This window comes from Peromyscus maniculatus, chromosome 7 (genome assembly GCF_049852395.1).
Source record: "Peromyscus maniculatus bairdii isolate BWxNUB_F1_BW_parent chromosome 7, HU_Pman_BW_mat_3.1, whole genome shotgun sequence".
Classification (NCBI taxonomy): Eukaryota; Metazoa; Chordata; class Mammalia; order Rodentia; family Cricetidae; genus Peromyscus; species Peromyscus maniculatus.
In genome coordinates, this window is record NC_134858.1 from 75,242,347 (window position 1) to 75,250,537 (window position 8,191).

The following is an 8,191-nucleotide window of genomic DNA, read 5'->3' on the forward strand; positions in this document are numbered from 1 at the left end:
ATGTGCCTGTCTGAGAAGGACTGAGGGAATCCTGTCTCCTTCCATGTCGTGAAGACACACAGAAAGTGCCACCCGTGAAAAAAAAGCTCTCAGCAGATACCAAATCAGCTTGTAATTACATCTTGGGCTTCCAGCCTACAGAATTATGAAAAATAAAATTCTGTTGTTTATAAGTTATAGTCTCAGGCTTTTTTAATAGTACAGCAGCCCAAATAGACTAAGACTCCTTCCAAGTTATACAACAAAAGAAAAAAAAATACAGTTAATGAATGTAGTCTTGGTGACCTATACATCTAATAGGAATCCAGGAAAGAAAAGAGAAGGAAACAGAAGGAAAGGTATTTGAATATCTCATAAATATATATGCATGTATTCCTGGTCCCCGGATGATGGCGCTGTCTGGGAAGGTGGCAGAACCTTTCAGAGTTGGGTTATTAGGAGCAGACCTTAAGGCTTTAGGCCTGCCTCTTTCCTCTCTGCCTCTGATGGCAGCTGCAGTGTGACCAGCCAGCCTGCGCTTCTGTCACCAGACCTTTCCAAGCGTGATGGGAAACAGTCTCTCAAGTGATAAGTCATTAGAACCCTCTCGTTCCTTAAACTGCTTTCTATCAGCCATTGTTTCTCAGTGATGAGAAAAGTAGCTAATACAGAAAACTGACGACACCAAGAGGAGGGTTACTTCTGAGACCAATGACCAACTGGTCCTTAGACCTTTGGAACTCATTCACAGAAGGAATGTGGAAGAATTTAGAATGTTCTAAACAGAGCTTAAGGGGATGTTCTCATGGGAATTTGTAAGCCCAAAAGGATTAGAGAAAAAAATTTTTTTTCCAAAGGGTTTCTTTGTGTAACAGCTCTGGCTGTCCTAGAACTCACTCTGTAGACCAGGCTGGCCTCGGACTCAGAGAGATCTGCCTGCCTCTGCCTCCTGAGTGCTGGGATTAAGGGCATGCTCCACCACCAGCCCCACTTGCCCACCCCCAACTTGAAATTTATTTTAAAATAATTCTTTGGTATGCATACAGTTTGAACATTTGTTAATGATAAAAGCAAATATGTACATTAATGAGAAGGATATGCTTATTTATTTTTACATAGAGAATTAAATCTTTGCCGAATATTTGATATTGCCAGATACACAAAGCATCTCCAGAATTTTTCAGAATTGATTGGTATTTTGATTTTTTTTTTTTTTTTTATGGTGAAAAAGTGTATTTAGAATTAGCCAGCTGGACTCAGTTTAGATGATCCCAATTTTGTTGGCAACATCCAGAGCATCATAGTCAGGAGCCAACCAAACATACGCCTTCTTTTCTCCATCAGGCCTTATGAGGGTGTTGACTTTGGCCACATCAATGTCATAGAGTGTCTTCCCAGCCTGTTTGATCTGGTGCTTGCTGGCCTTGACATCCACAATGAGCACAAGTGTGGTGTTGTCTTCTGTCTTCTTCCTGGCTGACTCAGTGGTCGGGGAATTTGATGATGGCATGGTGGTCAGGCTTGTTTCTCCTGGGCACGCTCTTTCGAGGATATTTAGGCTGCCTCCGGAGTCGCAGGGTCTTGGGCCGCCAGAATGGGGGTGATGTGCAGATCTTCTTCTTTTTGTGGCTGTGGATGCCTTTCAGCACCGCCTTCTTGGCTTTCAAGGCCTTCGCTTTGGCTTCAGCTTTGGGAGGGGCAGGAGCTTCCTTCTTCGCTTTTGGTGCCATCGTGGCGAAAAGGCGGTATTTTGATGTTATAATCATCAATCCTGAGAAGGCTGCTTTGCCTAACTACACAGTACAAAATGGCAGAAAGTGTTCTAGGACTGTCTCAGAAATTATTGGAAACTCCAAGCTGATCTCAAGTCAACATTCACGGAACTTTTTTTTAGTGAAATTCAAGTCAGAAACTCAAACAGCAACTTTTTTTTTTCTGTTACTCTTTTTCCCCCCGTTTTAAAAAATTTGGAGATTCTAATTTGATGAAGACATTTCTCCCTTCCCTTTCCCTCTTCCAAACTCTCCTATACACCCCTCCCTGCTCTCCTTCAAAGCCATGGCCTCTTAAAAAACAACAACAACCTAACTGTCAAAGGGCAACTTTTAAAATCAAGTATTCTTGTACAAGACATTTCAAAGATATTCTGTTTGATACATGCTGAAGAATAACAATAAGAAAATATTGTCTTTACTTTCTACAAATAAACCATTGTGTTTCTGTAAGAGCAGACAAATTTTTGTGTACAATAAAAAATACTTCAGTTTACAAAATCTAAGTTTTAAATTGGAGTCAGTGTGTTTTAGGCAGCATTTATTGCTATTATATAATGTGACAGCATGTGCCATGCAAAGTGCCTGTGTTCTATGCTCAGAGCCAAGGCTACAGTGAAGATTATATATATATGTGTGTGTGTGTGTGTGTGTGTGTGTGTGTGTGTGTGTGTGTATGATGCAATACAGGCAAGCACTGCCAGAAACACATTACTTACACATTTGCCTTTGAATTAACCTTTGGTCATTGGACATTTGGAAACCTTTTACTGATGCCAAGTTTTGCGCATTCAGTTAAGATAAGAGACCTCAATGGGATAGCAGTCCACAGTTTAAGAAGCTGTGCATTGGTAACTAATTTTCCCTGAGCCTGAACCCTCTAGTTTCAGGTTCATTTCTTCAACTGTCTGTTGAACATCCACCCATAAGTCTCTTCAATTCAGCATGTAGGAAAACAAACCTATCAGCTACCCACTCTCATATCCCACTGTTACTTCATTCCCTCCACTTCCATTCTCTATTGCAGGAACTACCAAGGCAAACAAGAGCTTGAACACACAGCAGAGTCTTCCTGCTCACTTGTTACTCACTTTTGCGAGCTTAGCTGTGATTTCCCTAAAGGAAATCTTCGAAAGGATCTGAATATTTCACTAGATATTTTTCTCATTGCTCTTACGAAATACCTGGCAAGAAGCAACCGAGCGAAAGGTTTGGCTTGGCTTATGGTTCACAGTCCACCACGGTAGGGAAGGCCAACGGCCGGGCAGGAGGCAGCCGGGTACGTTACATCCACAGTCAGGAAGCACAGTGTGCTTAGGACACTTTCTTCTTATTCAATACAGGGCTCCAAGCCATTGTACGGTACTGCCAACATTTAGGGTTACTACACTTCCCACCCCAACTAATCCAACACAGATAATGCCTTACAGACATGCCCAGAGATTTGTTTCTGCGGTGATTCTAGATCTCACCAAATTGTCAATCAAGATTACCCATCACAGCTATAGTCAGTTTATTGGTGAAGGGATTCCAAGGAAGAGGAGTGGGGACCTATGGAAAGAGCCAGTCCATGGGCGCATAGTCAAGTAAGTTACTGCCGTAGCCAACCGGGGACTCTGCGGACCTGTGTAGAATGTCTCTCAGAATTGTTTTCCTGAAGGATTAGGAGATATTATTGTTGGGAATCTCCAGCTTGGGGCCACATTCCAAACACCACCCAGATGTCTGACTGGGAACCCTGCTTAGGCCCCACTCCTCCTTCTCCAAACCTCACCTCAGAAACCCGACAAGCAACAGCTCCTCCCCTGGGGCTCCTCAAGACTGTGCCTACAGGGTATTTAAGGTCCAGTCCATAGACCTTCCACATGGTTTCTCCTCTTCCCCTGAGACCACCCGGGGATGCTTTGCTCATTAAATTGGGACTTTTAATTCAGTTTGACTTGCCTTATCGCATCGGCGGAGTTACTACCAGGAATTTTCAAAATTACCCTATATATTGTTATATATAGGATATATTGTTATATATATTGTTAAATATATCCTATATATTGTTAGTTTCATGCATTTCCAGCTTATACATCTGTCACAATGTTTCTGACACAGGAAAAGCAAACACAACATAGAAGTAACAGGGTAACAGAAAACATGCAATCACCTCAATGAGGTAGTACAGGTTACCTGCAAGAAAGAAGATGTTCTCAAGAGACATGTGGGTCCTTCTCTTTGGCTGTTTATTGAAACAACAGAGCCCAAGAAATTGGAATTCTCCCAAGAGTCCAAGGCTGGTAGAAGAAAAGGTTGAGGCCCTAGTTACCAAAAGGAAGGGAAGCTTGTCTCCTGGAAGATGATTTCAGGCAATTCTGATAACTTGTCAGACCACCTTACAATCGGGACTGGAACAAAGACAATGATGATGGACAACATCTTAGATATGCGAGTCTTCTGCTCTTCATTTCAACCAAGACCTCATGTCAGGACTCTCAACCTAGCCTGGGGCCTCAGGTGGTCACTCTTTGTTCTTCTCCTCAGTGGGGCCACATTGAATAAATCTCCGTCTGCTGGTTTTCACTACTACTTTTTAACTGGCTTATTGAGAGCAAGTGGCTAAGTGGCTAGTACCTGTGACCTTAATGATTCCAGTAACAGTGGTTGTTGGTGCCAGGTGAGCCCAAAGAAGTGTCCCATACACTTACCACCAACACATGCCTATCTATATCATTCAATACGTGATCTTTATTCCAGCCTTATATCTCTCTTAGATTGCACCTCAATCTTTGGTAGACTTATAAATAAACACCAAAATAGATGTGTGTTTCTACGTTTTCAGAAGTATGTGAATATAAAGAGGATATTTGGAAAAGAAATTCCCCTAGGCCTCCTTTTCCTCAGACCTTTAGTAACAGCTGCATGTATCGACTCTGAAAAGTAGTCTCGTTAATTTCAGTAACTTTGAGGGAAGAGGGGGCAAAGGAAATTGTTGCAAACAACTCAATTCTTTTCCATGTAAAACAATACAATAAATATCCAACGAGGAACCATCAAACAGTTCCAACTATGATCTTTTCCTCTACAACGCTGTTCATGGAAAAGCAGGTACTTTCAGAGAGAGCCACCTGTGCTGCTGGGGAACAGGAGAAGCCCGCCACTGCTGCTGCTGCCTTTAGTAAATGATTAACATTTCTTCAAAGTTTGGTTTTGTTGTGATTAGGCTCTCCAGGGAATAAGGAGCCATCCAAAGGGCTGGTCAGCCTGACTCGACCTTTCAGGGTGACCAGAAGTAAACTGCTCAACACAACTCCAAATTCTCCTCCCAGAGGCTTTTCTTTCAAGTATAAGGGGATCTTTATCTGACACCCCCTCGGTCCACATCTCTCCCTTTGGCAGTCCACCTCTGCATAATTCTTCTTACTGAAGAAAACCCTTCATCAAATTATAGCCAACTAGGGCCAGAGCAGCAAAGTCCGCTGAGTAGTTCTTGCCAAAGCAGACACAATTCCAGCTGATTAAGACCCTGCCTGGCATATGGATATCCCGCCTCTTGTTTTTCCATACTTCCCATGTTGCCCAATGAAAACTTTTTACACTCTACAACCCAGAGATAGAGAGACTCCTCTGACTCCTCTGTCTTCTTCAGGGATGGCTTTGAATAACCACTTCTTTCCACTAATTACTGTTTCCTGATTTAGTGGAGAGGCAAGCAGAACAGACCTAAGACTCCAGTAACATATGTTTGAGAAAAAAAAAAAAAACTAAACAGGAAATGAATGACTTCCAATAGAGCACGCTCAGGAATATGCCCGCCATCACTACAGGTAATGGTCATTCCGTGTGTGTGTGTGTGTGTGTGTGTGTGTGTGTGTGTGTGTGTGTGTGTATGTGACAGTCCTTTACACACACACACACACACACACACACACACACACTCACACATTTTCTCCAACAAAAACTTCTGCTTTCCTTGGTGAATCACTGCTTCGAATACTATCTCCAGGATTCTCCTTACTTGCTACAAGTAACAAACTTTACATCACTCTCTTATCCCTTGGTTGTATTTATTGGATTCCCATCAACAAAGATGAGAACCTATTGTCTTTGGTTATACAATTAGAACCTTTCAGTGTACATTAGACAACTTGAGGTGAAATCACCAAATAAACATGAAGATGAAAAGTTCTAGCTTTTTTCTTGAAAAAAAATATTTTTCAAGAATGTGTGATAAATTAAAATTTTGAGTGTAAACATAGACAATTAAAACTAAATTACAAAGAGAAAGAAAGATTTGGTACTCTTTACATGAACACTATAAATGACAAAGTAGATACAGACACCATGCTTTGGTGAATTTGGAAAAATTACCCAGCACTAGAAACTCCTGCTGATGTGGATGGATTTGGGGGTGTGGTTGAGACAAGGTCTTACTTTGTAGACTAGGCTGGTCTTAAACTGGATGGATATTTTAAAAGTCTTCATATGCCTCCTCTCATATTTCATGTCTTCCTGGACTTTGTAGGTTAAGTCCTTCAGAACGTGGATTAATCTGAACAGCTTCAAGGAACGTTCTAGCTGACAAAATGAAAAGAGCAATGGGGTCAAAGGTTCAGCATCTCACCGTCAGAACATTGGACACCGCTTCAGAAACGTAGACGATTGGGGAATGTGTATTTCTCGAAATGGAGAGGCAGGAAGTTGGAGAGGCAGATCTTTAGCTCCAATACTTGATAACATAGGAGGGTAAAGAAGCTACAGTGTCTAACATGGTAACCACTAAGCCACTTGTGGTACTTCAAAGTGACTACTGAAAGTTGAGGTGAGCTGAACGTATAAATTACACAACAGATTTCAAAGACCTCATAAGAAAATAGTGAAGCATCTCATTAACTTTTATGTAATAATATAACGACATAATGATAATTTTTATATTCTCTGGTAAAAATACATCACTAAAGCCAATGATCACTGACAAAGAAACCAAGAAATCAAACTGGCTAGATGGTCAAGAAGGTTGAGGAACAGTGGTTGGAAAGTTGAGCACAATACGGGACACTCCCTGATTTAAATCGAATCACCACACCGAGGCAAGCGAGCGTTCAGCCCTTAAAGAGTTCCACCACAGGAGAAGCGCGCAGCCAGGCTTTGCATTCTGAGGTCGTTCTGGCGGCTGTGTTTTCAAAGAGGTAGAGACAGAACCAGAAAGAGTTCGTGTGGCTTAGCAATCCAGAGTTCTGCGTGAGTCAGAAGGACCTGGCGGACACGGGTAGCACAGACACAAGACACCGAGTTGCTGAACGGCAGATAAACCACAATGTAGAGACAATGGCCACATCTGCAGGGTTTGCAGCCAAGGACTGTGACTGTCACTTTCCAGAAGAGATCCCTGAGAGGCCCTGCATAGAAAGAATGGGTGTCTGAGAAAAACAAAAAAACAGTAAGTGTAATTCAGCAGAGTCCTGTTTGTATTTTCAAAGTAATCTGTTGTCAAAAGTCAGTAAATAGTATTCACTCATAAGCAAAAATTGACTAATGCCGCATTAGGGATGGCAGAGTAAAATCTGAGACAATTGGCTCATCTGTCTTTCAGTTCCTACTAGAAGTATCGCCTCTCACCAACTTCAACTTTAGAGCCATCAGGAAAGATTGTTGACAATGAGTTTATCTAATTCTCCAGGTAAAACATTTCAGTGGCATTGGAAGCCAATCTTAAGAAATATTATGACTACAGCTTTACTTTAACTCATTCTCATGAGTTACAGCAAATCAGATACATTAAGCTTCAAGGGTTTTAAGAGGCCCTTGGGGGGCGGCTCAGGGGCTAGGAGAACTTACTCCGCAAGCATGTGGACTTGCGATTGAATTCCCAGCACCCACACAGTAAAAAGCCAGCCATGACTCTAAGGTTGTGGGGTGGAGACAGGTAAACTCCAAGAGCTCACTGGCCAGCCACTCTAGTCAAAATGGTGAGCTTCCTGCTCAGTGAGAGACCCTCTCAAAGAAATGGAGAAAGAGAGAAAGACACCAAATACCAAATGTGCTCTGATCTCTACCTGTGTGACCAAGGGTATGCTTAACTGCCTGCAGCCTTCAATTCTCCTCTTAGCAAAGCTAATCTCTGGGCTAAAGAGGTCAAAACCTGGGTCTTTTTATGTCTACACTGACTCTATTGGGGTCCCTAGGGGAGTTCCAAACAAATTTAAGGCTAGAAACCAAACAGCTGCAGAATTCAAATTGACTATATTCTAGTGGTTAATAACAAATAAGGCTGATTATTTATTGTTAAACAAAGATTTATCAATTATCCCATAAATGCCCTTCAACAAGTATCTAGCCAGCTGATGCTACCAGCCCCACGGCTTGGGAAAACAGGATCACACTTAATATGATGTTAATGGAAAGGGTAGGGATGTGAATTATGCTTGGCAGGAGGTGCTGCAATTTTATTCCCC

General features: G+C 42.0%; 1 pseudogene; it reads right to left on the reverse strand.

Annotated features, from left to right (window-relative positions):
- Positions 1-1,187: 1,187 nt before the first annotated feature.
- On the reverse strand, positions 1,188-1,709 carry LOC102905651 (large ribosomal subunit protein uL23 pseudogene; annotated as a pseudogene).
- Positions 1,710-8,191: the final 6,482 nt, after the last annotated feature.